The sequence below is a fragment of the Cervus canadensis genome, chromosome 2 (genome assembly GCF_019320065.1).
Source record: "Cervus canadensis isolate Bull #8, Minnesota chromosome 2, ASM1932006v1, whole genome shotgun sequence".
NCBI classification, from domain to species: domain Eukaryota; kingdom Metazoa; phylum Chordata; class Mammalia; order Artiodactyla; family Cervidae; genus Cervus; species Cervus canadensis.
The window spans coordinates 84,369,813-84,387,116 of NC_057387.1; positions in this window are offsets into that span (position 1 = coordinate 84,369,813).

Here is a 17,304-nt window from a genome sequence, read left to right on the forward strand (position 1 = left end):
ATTCCACATTGTGTGGCTCCCCCAAAAAAGAACCATCGCAGTCTAACTTCATTTTATCTCTGGTAGAGGGGCTCTATGGTACAGGAATGAGAGAGCCTGTCCTTCAGGAAATACACTTAAAAACACCATCATCAGCAATAATAACAAGCCACTAAATACCTGATATGCCAGATCAGGTAGTATGACTCATTTAATCCTTTGAAAAGCACTATAAGGGATGCATTATTATCCTGATTTTTGTGATAGAAAAATAACAAATGGTAAGTAAGCTGAAGCACAGGGAAGTTAAATAAATTACCAATAGTCACACAGCCAGTAAATAGCGAAACCAGTACTCAAAGTAGGTCTTCATCCATGCAAAGCCCATACTGTTCACAATATCACACTTCAGATACACTGTCTTCCTGGCTTCCTAGCTAAAAATAAGTTGCTCTCTAGGCTGAACAGGTAACTTCTCAGCATCAGCCTGTGGTGACAAATGTTTTCATTATTTTTCATTGAAGAGTCACCTCTGGGGAGGTGAACATGATCAGGCTCACCTTTTTAGGTGACAGGAAGAAGGCATGTATGAGCCTGGCTTGCATGAGAGTGCATGTGGTTGCACTGTCTAACTAAATCACTAACTAATGGTACTGTTTTAAAACAGATTTTAAGTGCCGTGATCAATATTTAATAGCCATAAATTACCTCTTTCAGTAGAGAACTGAGAATTTCTGTATAGGAATTTCCTTGAGGACTCAATTTGGTGGAAAGAAGGAACTAACAGACTTCTCATAAAACTGCTTTTGCAATGCCCTTTCCATAGGAATGAGAAAACGTGAACTGTCCAAGATCAAAGAATTGTAGGGGAAAACCAGTGGAAATGATAGAAATGCAAAAACCCCTCCACCCTAAAAACCCTACCTGTCACTGCTACTGTACCTCAGATAGGCAAGGATGTTTATGGAACCATCCAACTGAGGCCAAAAGGAAGTGATTAGATACTCTGTAAGCTGTGTCTTTATTATTAAATATTATTACTATGATTATCTCTCTCTAAAGAAATCTCTTGGAGTTCCCATACATCTTCACTTCTTCCACTCTCAGAGTCCAGGTTCTAACTATGTTTAACAGCTTCCTAGCTAACTGCTTGCCCGCATCTCCCTTTCCATTATTCTAATCTGACCATTGCTGCCAACCTCATCACCACACTCTCACACCTATCTTTCATTTGGTTTCCTATTTTTAATTGAAATGAAAGGAAGAACCTGGTGAGGTCCTAAGTGGTTGTATGGAAGGAGGGTCCTGCATCACTGTGGTGGGGGTATGAGGAGCTGAGAGACAAATTCCAGAATGATGTCCTGGAAGGGACACTAAGGTCAAGGTAGGGCAACTGGCCAAGCCAGGTTGCCCTTCCCAAGGGTAAGGTGAGCCATAAGTGTGAGAAATGGAGCCCAAACGAGGAAGAAGAGAGCAAGAACTCGTGTGAGAGGCTGTCTAAATGAATGCTGGAGACACAATGCTAATGATAGTAGCATCTTTGTGTATGAAGTACCAGCATGGCTAAGTCAGGTTTATTTAAAGCGCCTGGAATGGTATGGATGCCCCTTCTCTGACTCCAATACTCTAGCATACTTCTAATCAGGGGGGCTCTTTTGCCCATATAAACCCTGATGACCCATCACTGGGGTGGGCTGTGTGTCACTGGAATTCTGACACTTCTTCCTCCCATCAGATGTTTCTTACCTGTCTGGGACTGTCTGGAAAGCAGTGGTGCTTCAGTAATTCTAGACTGGCTCCCAGAAGCATCGCCTTCTTCTAAACTTCACAGTACCTGAAGCCCAGGTTGCTTCCCAGCACACTGACTGTCACAGATACTTAGGAAAACAAGCCATGGAGCACTGGGAAGTCTTGCCCCAGAGTTTCGGTCAGTCTGGAAAACAGGGATTTCACCACAAGCTTTGTTTTTGCCAGAATCTAACCAGGAAACAGAAACCACCTGGGCATTCATTAATAGCGATTTCAAAACTGGGAATAAGTTACACGGTAATGGAGGGACTGAGAGCCAAATAGAGGACAGGGAGGCAACCCAGAGAATAACTCACAGAAGGAGTTGTTCTGTGAGAATACTCACAGGAGGAGGCCATTAAGACTCTTAAGTTACAGGGACAGAGGAGGAGGTAACATGACTGGCCCCTGGACAAAAACTGAGACCATGGCAGGACTGTTCATGGGCGAAATGTCACTGCTTCTGGAGTCATTGCCCCAGCAGTGTCTCAACATTGCCTCTGATTGACCATGAAAATGAAAGTGAAGTGAAAGTCTTCAGTTGTGTCTGACTCTTTGCAACCCCATGGCTGATACAGTCCAATACAGTCCATGGAATTCTCCAGGCCAAAATACTGGAGTGGGTAGCCTTTCCCTCCTCCAGGGCATCTTCCCAACCCAGGGATCAAACCCAGGTTTCCCACATTGCAGGCGGATTCTTTACCAGCTGAGCCACAAGGGAAGCCCGGGAATACAAGGGAAGCCCAAGAATACTGAAGTGGGTAGCCTATCCCTTCTCCAGTGGATCTTCCTGACCCAGGAATTGAACTGGGGTCTCCTGCGTTGCAGGCAGATTCTTTACCAACAGCACTACCTGGGAAGCCCAATTGACCATATTGAGCTGGAAACCAGCAGAAGTGGAAGGCTGAGAAATGCAGCCTGCAGGGGACAGCCTCCTGCAAATGCAGAGCAGAGTGGGGTTCAAGTGAAGAACCTACCTAAGGCAGCATGCCCTAGAGAGACTACTCGCTCCTCACTGTTAGTCAAAATTCAGGGCCCTCAGACACACTTCCATATCAGTATTACTGCTTGTTTCACTGCCCCATCTCCCACAGTTTATTCTTATACTTCTGCATATTTATGCCAACCCCTCCACTGTGCCTCATGAAGCCTCCACTTTGTGCCCTCAGCTTCTTCTCCAAACTCTCTCTGACTTTAATTGAATCACAACTCCCTCTTAGCAAAAACATTGCATCATTCATTCTTCAATCATTCAACAATGATCTGTTGAATGGGAATTAAATCAATGATAACTAACCCTCCACTGTTATTTATGTTTTATAGATATGAAACCCTGCCATTCTCATAGCCACCTATTTTCTGTTTTACAGATGAGAACATTGAAACATGGAGTACTTAAGAAACTTGTTCATAACATAGCTGATGAGTGGCCAGGACAGGAATTAAATATACAGCCAGGCTCTAGAAACCAAAGTCTTATCCAGCATGTCTGGAAAACAGCATTCTCTTCTAGGAATGGATATACTGCCAAGATGATTCCTGCTGATGGAGTTCAGTGGAAGAAGATATTTTTAGCTTCTCATTTTGAAATAGTTTTACAGAACAGTTGCAAATAGTGCAGAGAGTACCAGTATATGCTTCCCCCATCTCCCCTAATGTTAACATCTAACATAACCATAGAATGTTTATCACTAAGCATTAACATTGGTGCAATACTCCTAACTGAACTACAGATTTTAATAGACTTCACCAGCTTTTCCACTAATATTTTTGTTCCAGGATTCCACACAGGACAGAACATTGCATTTAGTCAGCAACATCTTCCTACTCTCCTCCAATCTGTGCCAGTTTCTCAGACCTCTTTTTTTTTATGACCTTGAGACTCTTGAAAATTAAAGATTAGGTAGATTGTATAAAATCCCTTAGTTTGGTTTTGTCTGATGTTTTCTCACAATAGACTGGAGTGATGGACTTTTTGGATGAATAATCTAAAGGTACAGTGCCCTTCTCACATCATGTCAAGGGTACACATATTATAAACATGATTTATCACCAGTGGTGTTAACCTTGATCATTTAGTGAAGATGGTGTATGTCATATTTCTCTACTGTAAAGTTACTATTTTTATAGTAACTATTTTCATATTCTATTAGTTAGAAGGGAAGTGATTAAGTGTAACCTACACTCAGGGCGAGAGGAATTAAGTTTTATTTCCTGGTGTGTGGGAGCAACTGCCCTTATTTGCAGTTCTTCTATAAGAAACATTTGTCTCTTCTCCTCCAATTATTTATTTATTTGATCACATATATCAGTATGGCTTCATAGGTGCTTGTTTTACTCTTTAAATTATAACTTAATACTATCATTATTGTTATTTATCAATATTCTGTTGCAAAGCTATTCCAGCTTTGGCCATTGGGAGCTCTTTAAGGTTGACTGCTGTGTCCTTTTCACATATCACCATTTTTAAAAGCACTTCATTGTTTTCTGTCACTATGAGATGCTACTCTAGGCTCATCTACATTCTCTCTGCCCCTAGAATCATCATTTGTCCAAGGATCCCTTACTCCTTTTATTGAGAAAGATGTTAGAAACCAAGATGTGGGTGCTAGATGTGGTTCTAGGTTCTCTTGGTGCTAGAAAATATATGTATGTATGTATACTACTCCATGCATATACACATAAGAAGAATTAACGTAAATGAAAGCACAAATAGGTTTTTACACATAAGCTATGAAGAAAAATGCCACATTCTATTTAATGAATTACAGGTGTTATTTACTATAAATGAGGCAAGGCAGTGGCCGTGTGATCTTCTTTGTAGCAGGAATACATAAGCCAAAATCTTATAAATGAACAAGAATTAGCCAGACAAAAAGGGCAAGGAGAGAGCATTTTAGGCAGAAGGAACAGCCTCTGAAGAAACACTGTGTGGGAAGAGCTCATGCATTTGCAGAAATGGAAGGGATCCATCATGGTGAGAGCAAAGAGATCCAAGGGAAATGTAACTGTAAATGGGCAAAGACTGAATCATGAATGGCCTCGAAGGCCATGATGAGAATTTCAGGTTTTGTCATGAATGCAATGGATTATCACTGAAGGGCTTTAAATAGGGAAGGAGGTGCATCCTGGTTCGCATAGAAATGTACGTCTGTGTGAAGTGGGAACCAGCCCCAGCTGCCTCAGCTCTCCTTCCCCCCTCTCCTAGAAGCTTGTCTCTGCTGGCACCCGTCCCCAGGAAGCCATATCACTGTGGTCCACGCCACAGTCTTATCTTTCCAGTTTGTTTTGGATTTCACCAAGGCCATATCTATGAAATGCAGTCATATGAGGGATACCTGTATGCTTTTGCTGTAAAGTGTGCTCTCATTTGCATTATTTATGTAAAGCCTTTTCAATGAACAGACTTATATCCAATGCCTCACAGAACTCCAGGCTCTGCTAAACAGTAAGAGTAATGTTTCCTTCTGTTGCTCAGTTGCTGTGAAGTTCAGGACCACATATACGCACTGAGTTGTATTTTCCTGTGAATTCTTGATAAAATAATTTCTCCTCTCCTCTTTCACTGATTGGTTAATTACAGTGACTGCTCGGATATTTATTATATCTGTACTTTTGTTGTCAACAAATTGAAGATATTTTTTGAAGTGAGGGCCGTTACAATATTTTTTTTTTTTAATGAACAAAGAAATAAGAAGGCCATCCTACTACTCGAGCCTAGAACTTTCTCTCTGGCACCACTACGAGCCTCAGCCCGAGGATTTCAGAACACAGAGCTCCTAACGTTGCTCTGTTTCTCTGAACAGTTCTAATTACCGCAGAGTTATTAATGTCTATTGATTGTTGGGCCAAGTGAATTAACAATGGTCTGTTGTTTTTGTTAAATAATGGGGTACTGGTTGTTTAAAGTGTTCATTGTGCCTTATGTAAAAGTAAAGGTTTACTAAACTTAAAATACCTTAAGAAAGCAATTTGTTTATTAAAATCATAGATTTAAAAATGCATGGATCAAATGTAACTATTGAAATGAAAATAGTAGGTTCTATATCATCTATAGAGTAGAATTGCTGGAATGCAATAAAGACAAACAATTATCACCAGAAGAACACCATTACAGTCATTGCTTAATTATAGTTTATTTTTCCTTTCCTCTTGTGATAATTACTTAGTCCTTCAGACCAAGAGATGCTGACATTTCGGTAACAGCATGATTGTTTTTATTCCACACACCTGTGGTTTCCTCCCATTTTAGTCTGAAGACAGTATGTTCAATTATTTGCAGGTTCTAAATTTATTTTAGTAGTGTCTGAGTTTATTTAGATCAATGATTCTAATTTTTAAAAATTAGAACAATTTTATTTTGACATTTTACAAATATATGGAGTGCCAGTTGACTTGTTAAAGAATTCTCAGTCCTTATACCATACATAAACTTAAGTTTGAAGGTCAAGTCAGAAAAGCATCAGCACCAAGACTTGGATTTAAAAGACAGCTCTATTACATACTGTGTGTGAACTCAGACAAATCAATTAATCATTCTGAATTGCTCTTCTTTTATTTTCAAGATAGAGTTTGTAGTTATCCCTCTATCCAAACCACTAGGCTGTTATGAGGTTCCAATGGAATAATTGCTGAAAAATGATCCACTTTCTACACCATAAATTTCTTGTCAAGGGTCAGTTGTGGTGTATGTATTCATTCATTTCAAAAATGTTTGTTGTACACACAATGCGCCATCCCCAGTGCTCATGCCAGATATCTAGAGATGTCTGAATAGAAGGTGATGATGAAAACAAGTTTCAAAGAATTAAACATGTACATAGTATTTCTTAGATTACATCTATGTACCAACAACAGAACATTATCATGGAGTTATGATATTTCCTCTTGTTAAACCTTTAAAATTTGTTTTCCTTATTTTGAAAGCAATACATTTCTTCTAACTTTGTCATAGATGTTATATACTGAGCATTACCAATTAATGTAGCTGAAAATCTGGATTTGCAACTGTATGATTTATGATTCTACTATTTCTAGTAAAAAAAAAAAAAGGTTAGAAGCTGGCTAATTTTTTACTAAATTGGTGAATTTTATCAGGTTTTGTGTTTAGTTCTTAGTATTGTCCTGATCACTTCTTCCTGTTTTGGCCTGACAGTGGGCCCAAGCCAGGTAACATGACAAACTGTCACAGAAAAAGACTTTTGAGACCTTCTGTATCACCTGTTTTCTGGAGTTTATTTCAGAATCAGAAGCAGAAATGGCAGTAGGACTACAAAGCAAGAGAAATGTGAGCTGTAGTTACAACAGGGCAGCAAGGAAGTGAAATTATGGCAGGGACAGAATGAGGCAAGATGACCTATTAAGTCAGCAAATACTGATGGAGCATTTACCATGTACAGAGCACTAGTGACAGGAATACAGCAGTAAATACAGACCTACTACTCAATTCATGAATTTTAGAGAAATTAAGACGAGTTAGGAAGAAACTTCTAGGCAGAAAAAGCAGCACTTGGAAAAACCTGGAGGTCGTCCTTACAAGTAAGTTACCCCTGGGGCTTGGAGGACATGTCCCAAAGTGTTCTGTGTATCTGTGTATTGCTCCCCATGTCTGGTATTGTGTGATACACACAGAGATGAAAAACAGATATTTTAAAATCAACAATAAATGATGAACCCCGATGATTATGGCACCATTGGCTCAGCTGACTCTCTCATAGCCGATCTAGCTTTGAATGCCAGAGCATTAATATCTTCTTTGGTAAAGTATGAACCTTGATATCCACTACACAGGGTAATATGGAAAAATAATGAAGTGTTACAAGAGAAAGCAATTTTTAAATGTGAAAACATCATCAAATGTCCGTTGTTTATCTTTGAAACAAATGGAGGAATAGTAAGAACATGGAAAAGAAGAACTACCAGGAAGATTCTGCATTGGAAGGTGTCAGGATCCTGAACATTTTCTTAATTTTAGGTCTCAAACACACCAAAGAACAGACTATAACTGAATCAGAAGTAGCTGCATCTGTGTCAATGTCAAAGTTTCATCAACTGGACTTGGAGGAGAAAGAAAAAGTGCTCAGGCTTTCACTGGGGTAAAAGAATAATCATTTCTCATGATCAAAGCTCACAGGTCAGTGAACCTGTTTCACACAACAGAGTAGAAGGCGAACGGTTTGATTAAAGAACATATTAATGGTGCCGATCAGTGAGTGTGGGTAGATTCTCCACAGACTTAAACTCCTTTTGTTTATATGTTTTTATACCTACAGTTAAATATGTGCATTAGTATGAAACTTGTTAAAGCTTCATTTGGAGATTATGAGATAACATAGGTGAAAATACATTAAAATCTACCAATATATATGGAATTCTAAGAAACTGCTTTTGTTGTTTTTCATTTGCTAAGTCATGTCCAACTCCTTGCAACCCCATGAATTGCAGCATGCCAGGCTCCTCTGTCCTTCACTATTTCCCAGAGTTTGCTCAAATTCATGACCACTGAGTTGGTGATGCTATCGGACCAAGAAACTGCTATTATCTGTAATATTTTGATTGTTATACTGTTCCAGTGCCATTACAAACTCACGGGCAAGGCTTCATAATAATAGTCCTTTGAAACTTTCACTAAATGCACTTGAATGAAATCCAAGTCTCAAATTGCTTAAATGAGTTCCACTCCTTTCTGAATAGTCTTGCCGTGCTGCTTCAGGATGTGAGATAATGTTATTGTGACCCGGCAGCTTTCACAACGCTAACTCTATTAATAAGGCCAAAGAGGCCTTTATCTAGGATGATAAAAAAAACAAACAGCAAGCAACTTTTTAAAATAACCATTTGAGATATTGTTGGAATAATGCCACATACTTGAGTCTAAAGAATAAAAATTAATTATTTGGAGGAGTGCACTCATATATTGCACATATTGCCTTTTACTAAAGTATTTGAAGCATGGGAAGCAGTCAGACTATAATGACATGCATCACATACAGTAAGCTTAAATAAAAGGCTCTCAGGATATCTGTGATTAAACATAAAAGCCACTCTCTTGGTAGGGCATTTCCATATTAGAGGTCTTGAAGAACTATTGGTTAATTTACTGGTCATATTACACTGGGCATAGCAAATAGGTTTCAACTCCACTGTCAATATTAATTGATGGGTAGTGGCTGCTAGGAATACTTTATTGAAAAAGGCTGTGATAATAAAGCCAACTCTACCACAAAGTTAACAGATGTGTGTGTTTGAGAATGGAGGTCAACCTTAGCAGTCCCTACACAGTGATGGTCTATTAGGGGAAAGGCTGATCAAGCACAGATCCCCAAGGTTATTCAGATACTAGCTACTCATTTACTCATTTGTTTATCCTTCACCTCTTCAAAAAAGACATGTAATATAAAAAGATTTTAAAAGACAAGGCAAAAGGAAAATAAGGTAGGTAAGGCCACTGAGATATGCAAGCCACAAAATCCTGCACAATTAGCAATGGGGGCTTAATATTTGACTCTGAATTTCCTAACAGCCAAATTAAATATGGAAGTCATAATCGTTTACAAGGCTCACATTGTCAAAAATATAAGGCTGGTCATGTGAGTGAAGTGTAAGGTCAGAAGGACAAACATTTTAGTATAAAGAAGTAGAAGTGGCACTAGAAGGTGTGAATTTAAATTTTAGGTCTGCCATTTAGTCCTGGAAGAGGAAATGGCAACCCACTCCAGTATTCTTGCCTGGAGAATCCCATGGATGGAGGAGTCTGGCGGGCTACCTATGGTCCATACTGTTGCGAAGAGTCGGACATGATTGAAGTGACTTAGCGTGCACACACATGCTGCCACTTAGTAGCCATAAGGCCTTCAGCAAGTTATTTAAACTTGACTGCCTCAGTGTCTCCATTTGTAAACTTTGGATAATAATGCTGCTTCCTGAATTATTCCAAAGTTAAACTGTGAAGTGAGCATATTCTTTATCTTCCCTTTGGTCACTGAGATCCATTCCCCTCACCTCTCTGCCCTGCAGGCTGTATCACCTGGGCTCCCTTTGCCCTCAGGATTCCTAGTCCATTCAGCCAACAAGGAGAAACCTCTCCCCACTTCTTCAATGCCGAGGGTCTTATGGTAGCTGGTCCCTTTATGACTGTAGCACCTGATGGGCAGCTACCTTCCAGACCACGAACTCTCTCCAGGCTCCAAGACTGTGGCCTCCCCTTCCTTCTTTAGGCCGCAGGAGGTGACACCTGCTTGACATTGCTATCACAGGGTATCTCAGGATCGCTTGTTGGTTTCCCCAACTCCATTCATATTTCTGTAAGCAGTCCCTTCATTAAATTCTCACCAGAATCCAATGTGAGCATATTTTCTATTTCTGATCAGGGCCCTGACTGAATAGAGTTGATTTTTGAGCCCCAACTACAGGCCAACCATAGACCAGTCAATATTTATAGCAGATATTCAATATATGCTGATAAATCTGAAGTAAGGGATATAAGAAGGATAAAGGAGAACAGATTTCACACACAAGAAGTTGAGACATAGGATTGGAATCCTTTCCATCAGATGACCTCCTTTCTCCAGTATGGAATGTCAGCAGAAGAAAGAGGAATAAGCAGGATTAATCAGGCTGTTTAACCTGCACAACCACAATAAAATGCCAGCATTTATGAAGATGTAAACTATTGTTCTAGGTTTCAGAAAAAATTCAAAAAGAAATGATGCAACAGAAAGCAAGTATGTGAATTTTCTTTGTGCCATTTCAGATACCTGGGTGTAGGATAGAGGTGAGTGGACATAAACATAATTAATGGAATGCCTAGAGTGCTCATGTGCTATTCTATTTTGGAATGATTTATAATTTTCTGAGGATGTACAAACAGAAAGGAAGTACTTTGTCTCCTTTTCAAAATAAAGATACTTTAAGAATCACAAACAAGAGAGACCATAACAAGAACTCATTAAGAGTGTTCCAGCACAGGGACAACAAGAGGTTTGTGGCCACACAGCAAATTCTGCTGTTGTCCCTAGAAAACCCCAAACGCACATAATTTCAAGTGCTTCCCTTACTGAAATATCCTACATGTTACTGCCATCAGGAGAGACTCTCATTCTCAGATCCTCTTTATAGAAAGAGATCTACTTTTTTTTCTTTTCTCTGTTGATGCACATTTTTACAGGAGGGCAGAGATGTCTTAGATCTTTTGCCCAAAAACTGTCACAGTAATCAAACAGACAGACCTTGTACAAAATAACCACAGGATAGGGGAGAGCTCACAAAGACAAAGATGCACAAAGTGAAATGCTTTGCTTTCCTTTTTGCCATTTTCATCCTGTTTTGGTTTTCAACATGTGCAAATCGTTCTGTGGCTGTAAAACTTATTAAATGAAGTAAAAGAGCAAAGACCAAAAATGTAAGAATGAAGTGAAGTTTTAATCCTTTACAGTTTTTTTGGCATCATCAGCTTGATTACATTTGATATACACTGAAGGGTTTTGAATTTCAGACGGAACTTTCTTAAAACTGTTCATGCGTCCCAGATGTGACCTAGTTTCGTTCTGGGAAATGGATGCTGAGTGTAGCACAGGCAAGTCAAACAGGCATGGCTATTTTAGGAGCCATTAATGTAGTATATTTACAGGAACCAAATATGTTATTCCAGCTGGCCAATGAAAACCTTCACTGAGCATGTACTATATGCTGAGCTGCTGCTGCTGCTAAGTCACTGCAGTCCTGTGCGACTCTGTGCGACGCCATAGACAGCAGCCCACCAGGCTCCCCAACCCCCGGGATTCTCCAGGCAAGAACACCAGAGTGGGTTGCCATTTCCTTTTCCTATGCATGAAGTGAAAAGTGAAAGTGAAGTCGCTCAGTCGTGTCCGACTCTTAAGGACCCCATGGACTGCAGCCTACCAGGCTCCTCTGTCCATGAGATTTTCCAGGCAAGAGTACTGGAGTGGGGTGCCATTGCCTTCTTTGATATGCTGAGCACAGACCTGTAAACACAAAGGACCAGTCCTGATCTTGAGGAGCTCAGAAACCAGGCAACGAACATGTCACATTGTAAAAGAAAATATATGTAAAAAATAAAGCCAAGGGGTAAAATGTGCAGGTTTTAGAAGCTGGAAAAAGGTAGAAAAATGCTCCAAAATCTGTAAACAATTTTTTTTTTTTTTTTGGTCTTAGAAGAGTTAAGGGGATGTTTCACAGAGGAGGTAGAATCATGCAAATTCGAAAGTTTTAATTCCAGCTGGGAAATTCTCTTCAGTTAAGTCATAACCTATTTATGGACAAATGAATTTATGGTTCACTTGGATCAATGAGAAAAGAAATGCAAAATGCCTAGGATAAGACTGGGAATAAGATAAGAATCATCAAATGCTTCCTCTCTCCTGTATTTTCTTTTTTTTTTTTTCTGTATTTTCTTAATTGAAGTGAAATTCATGTAACAACACCCTGTTTATCATTTTAAATTATACAGTTCAGTGGTGTTAGTACATTCACAGTGTTTTTCAAGCATTATCACTATCTAATTCTAGAATATCCTCATCAGCCTACAAAGAAAGGCTGTGCCCATTGAAAAGTCACTAGCCATTCCCCTCCCCCTCCAGCACCTGGCAACCACTAATCTGCTATCTGTTCCTAAGGATTTGTCTGTTCCAGACATTTCTTACGAATATAATCATAGCATATGTGGCCTTTTGTGTCTGCCTTCTTTTGTTGCAGGAAGGGGGACCCTTTCCAGGGCCCGAAACCAGGCTCTTGTCTAACATTTGGAAATGAATTGTCCGAGGAGACACATGTGCTGACAAAGCAAGAGATTTTATTGGAAAGGGCACCGGGTGGAGAGCAGGAGGGAAGGGAACCCAGGAGAACAGCTCTGCCCGTGGTTCGCAGTCTCGGGTTTTATGGTGATGGGATTAGTTTCCGGGTGGTCTTTGGCCAATCATTCTAATTCAGTTTTTCCTGGTGGCGCACGCATCGCTCAGCCAAGATGGATGCTAGCAAGAGGGATTCTGGGAAGTGGACGGACACGTGGTGTCTCCTTTCAACCTTTCCTGAACTCTTCCGGTTGGTGGTGGCTTATTAGTTCTATATTCCTTATCAGGATCTCCTGTCATAAAACAACTCATGCAAGTGGTTACTATGGTGCCTGGCCAGGGTGGGCGGTTTCAGTGTACTTCCCCTAACACTTTCACTTAGCTTGTTTTCAAGGTTCATCCAAATATTAACGTGAATTGGTACTTCATTTCTTTTTATGGCTGAATAACACTTCATTGTACACAAATACCGTGTTTTGTGTAACCATTCATCTGTTGGTAGACACTGGGTCATTACTACCTTTTACCTATTGTGAATAGTGTTGGTATCAACATTCACATACAAGTTTTTATTTAAACACCTGTTTTCAATTCTTCTGCAGGATATATACCTAGGAGTGGAATTGCTAGGTCAGATGCTAATGGGACAATTAACTTTTTGAGGAACGACTAAGCTGCATTTGTGGGTGTACCATTTTACATTATTATCAGCAATGTATGAGTGTTTTAATTTCTTCACACCTCATTGATGCTTATTATTTTCTGTTTTGTTTTGTTTTGGCTTGGTTTTGCTTGCAGCCATCCCAGTAGGAGTAAAGTGGCATCTCATTGTGATTTTCATTTGTGTTTTCCTACTGACTGATGATTTTGAGCAACTTTATACGGGCTTGTTGACCATTAAAATTTCTTTTTTAGAAAAAATGTCTATTCAGATCATTTGTCCATTTTTAAATTGGATTGTTTGATCTTTTTGTTGTTGTGTGGCAAGTTATTTATATATTCTGCATACAAGTCTCTTAACAAATAGATGATATGCAAATATTTTCTCTCTTACTGTAGTTGTCTTTATTTAAAGGATAGTGTCCTTTGATGAACAAAAGTGCTGTTTTAAATTTTTATAAAGTCCAAATTATCTCCTGTTTTCCTTTTGTTGCTTGTGCTTTAGGTATCATGTTTAAGAAACTATTGCTTAATCCAAAGTCATGAAGATTTACATCTATGTTTCTTTCCTAGAGTTGTAGAAATTTAGCATTTACATTTAGGTCTTTTGATTAATTTTGAATTATATTTTTTTATATGGTAGAAGTAGATATCTAAGTTCATTCTTTTGTGTGGATATCCAATGGTCCTGTGGTAGCCGCGTGTTCCAGGAAACAAACTCACTCAGACGGACAGTGCAGATAGTGGAGTGCAGTTTGTTACACCAGTGGGTCCAACACAGAGTCCCCTCTTAGTCAAGGACCCCGACCAGTTTTTGTGAAAACCTTATATACCCTCGGAGAAGGCAATGGCAACCCACTCCAGTACTCTTGCCTGGAAAATTCCATAGACAAAGGGGCCTGGTAGGCTGCAGTCCATGGGGTCTCTGGGAGTTGGACACGACTCAGCGACTTCACTTTCACTTTTCACTTTCATGCATTGGAGAAGGAAATAGCAACCCACTCCAGTATTCTTACCTGGAGAATCCCAGGGACGGAGGGGCCTGGTAGGCTGCAGTCCATGAGATCACTGGGAGTCAGACAAGACTGAGCGACTTCACTTTCACTATATACCCTAAGTGTACGTGCTCAAACCTACCTCCCCAAATTCTCTAAAACTAGTCTGAACAAAGGGAAAGAAAGATACAATCAAAGTTAACCCATGATTCGTGTGCCTTAAGCCTAGGTAGTTAACAGTGGACAATTATCAATAGGCCTGTGGTCATACCCCAATAAGCATAATAGAATGTATGATTCTATTCAGTTACACAGATAATTAGGGTATTCTTTTAGGCAATGGAGAGTCTAGGTACGAACCCTGGGGCTCTTCCTTCTGGGGGACTGGTTTTCCAGTTGGTATGTCATTTCCATAGGTACTGTGCATATAACTCTAAGTCCACTGTCCGGCCCTCGATGGAGTACTGCTGTCAAGATGGAGCCTGTTCTGTCTGTTTCCTCCTTCAGTCCCAGCACTATATTTTGAAAAGACTATCCTTTCTCCCATTGAATGTTCTTGGTATGTTATAGATATCTGGGTTTACTTCTGGATTCTGAATTATATTCCATTGATCTGTATGTCAGTCCTTACGTCAGCACAACAGTGTTTTGGTTACTGTAGCTTAGTAGTACGTTTGAAATAGAGAAATATGAAGAATTTTGTCCTTTTTCAAGATTTTGGATATTTGGCATCCTTTGCAATTACATGTGACTTTTATAATCAGCTTGTCCATTCTTCAAAAGGGCAACTGGAATTTTGATAGAGATTACACTGAATCTGTACATCAACTTGAGGAATGTGAATGTTAGTTCCTCAGTCATGTCCAATGCTTTGCAACCCCATGGACTGTAACCCTCCAGGCTCCTCTCTCCATTGAATTCTCCAGGCAAGAATACTGGAGTGGGTAGCCATTCCCTTCTCCAGAGGATCTTCCCAACCCAGGGATTGAACTTAGGTCCCCTGCATTGCAGGCGGATTCTTTACCATCTGAACCAGAAAGGAATATTGCCTCTTAACTATATTAGGTCTTCCAATCTATGAATGTGGGATGCCTTTCCATTTATTTAGGTCTTCTTCAATTTCTTTGAGCAATATTTTGTTGTCTTGTCTTTAATATATGAATCATACCTCCTTAGTTTACTAAGTATTTTATTCTTTTTGATCTTAGAATCTTTTTTTTTTTTCTATTTCAGTTATCTCTACTCAAATTTTCATTCTTTCTTTCTATTTGCTTTGGATTTAGTTTGGTGTTGGTCCTTTAATGGACCAGAACCTGGTGGTCCGGAGTCGATGATGAGAAAGTGAAAGAAGGAAAGAGGCTAATATTCCCTGGGTTACGCAGCCGGCTTTCGCGCTCCAGGGAATCAGCCAGAAATAGAAAGATAAAGAGAAAGAGAGGAAGAGAAAGAAAGAAAGACATGGGGACCAAAGCTCTGATGGAGCAAAGGTGTTTTAATCAACATGGCATGGACATATATAATGTAGTTATTCTCAGCAAAGATAAAGATTAAAATTCCAGACTTACAAAACGTAAGGCAATCCCTTAAAGAGAGAAGAGGGTGCTTATCACCATAATGAGAAACTAACAAAGGAAATGCCTGCATTCCTCAGCCCTGGGAAAGGAGTACCTCTCCTCTTAATTCCTGAATATTCAGGAATTAATAAGGGCCAGAGGATTCCTGACAGTTTGGTAGTTTGGATTTTTTTTTTTTTTTTACTAGTTTCTTGGGAAGTTTAGATTATTGATAATAAGTTTTTCTTTTTTTTTAATGTAAGCATTTTAAAACCACAAATTTTCCTCTACTGAAAGAGAAAACAGAACAGGCTCTATTTTGAAAGCAGGACTTCATCTTGGGCCAGACTGTGGACTTTGAGCTATATGCCCAATATCTATGGAAACGACATACCAACTGGAAAAGGAAGAGCCCAGGGCTCATACCTAAACTCTCCCTTGCCTAAAAGAATACCCTAATTATCTGTGTAACTGAATAGAATCATACATTCTATTATGCTTATTGGGGTATGACCACAGGCCTATTGATAATTGTCCGCTGTTAGCTACGTAGGCTTAAGGCATATGAATCACAGGTTAACTTTGATTGTATCTTTCTTTTTCCTTTGTTCAGACTAGTTTCAGGAAATTTGGGGAGGGGGTTTGTGCACATACACTTAGGGTATATAAAGTTTTCACAAAAAACTGGTCGGGGTCCTTGGCTAAGAGGAAACTCTGCGTTGGGCCCGTAGGTGTAACAAACAGCACCCCACTATCTGCATTGCCCTTCTGATGGAGTTTGTTTCCCAGAACGCATGGCTACAACACTACGAGCTGCTTTAACTGCACCCCATAAGTTTTGGTGTGTTATGTTTTCTTTTTCGTTCATCTCACAGTATCTTCTAATTTCTTGTGATTTCATTTTTGACCCATTGGTTAGTGTGTTTAATTTCCATATATGTGTGAATTTGACAGTTCTCTTGTTTGTTATCTTCCTCCCTTATTCCCTCCCTTCCTTGGCACCTTTCTTTTTCTTCTATCTTTTAAGAAAGGCTTTTTGTGTGTTAAAGAACACTAAACATATCTACTCTGTTAATAAACTTTAAGTGCACAATACAGTATTATTATAGGTTAACTATAGGCAGAGTGTTGAACCGCAGATCTCTAGAAGTTTTTCAGGTGGCAACACTGAAACTTTTTACCTGTTCAACAGCGCTGCCCCATTTTCCCCTCCCTCCAGCCCCTGGCCACCATCTCTGTATTCGCTGTTTCTATTAGGTTGGCAGTTTTAAATACCTCATTTAACTGAAATCAGGCAGTATTTATCCCCTGTGACTGGATTATTTCACTTAGCATAATGTCCTCCAGGTTTATCTATATTGTCACATATGACAGGATTTCCTTCTTTTTTAAAGTTGAACAATATTCCATTGTGTGTATACATCACATTTTCTTCCATCTGTTGTTGGATATTTAGGTTATTTCTATATCTTGGTTATTGTCAATAATGCAAAGACCTTTGGAATGCATATATCTTGTGGA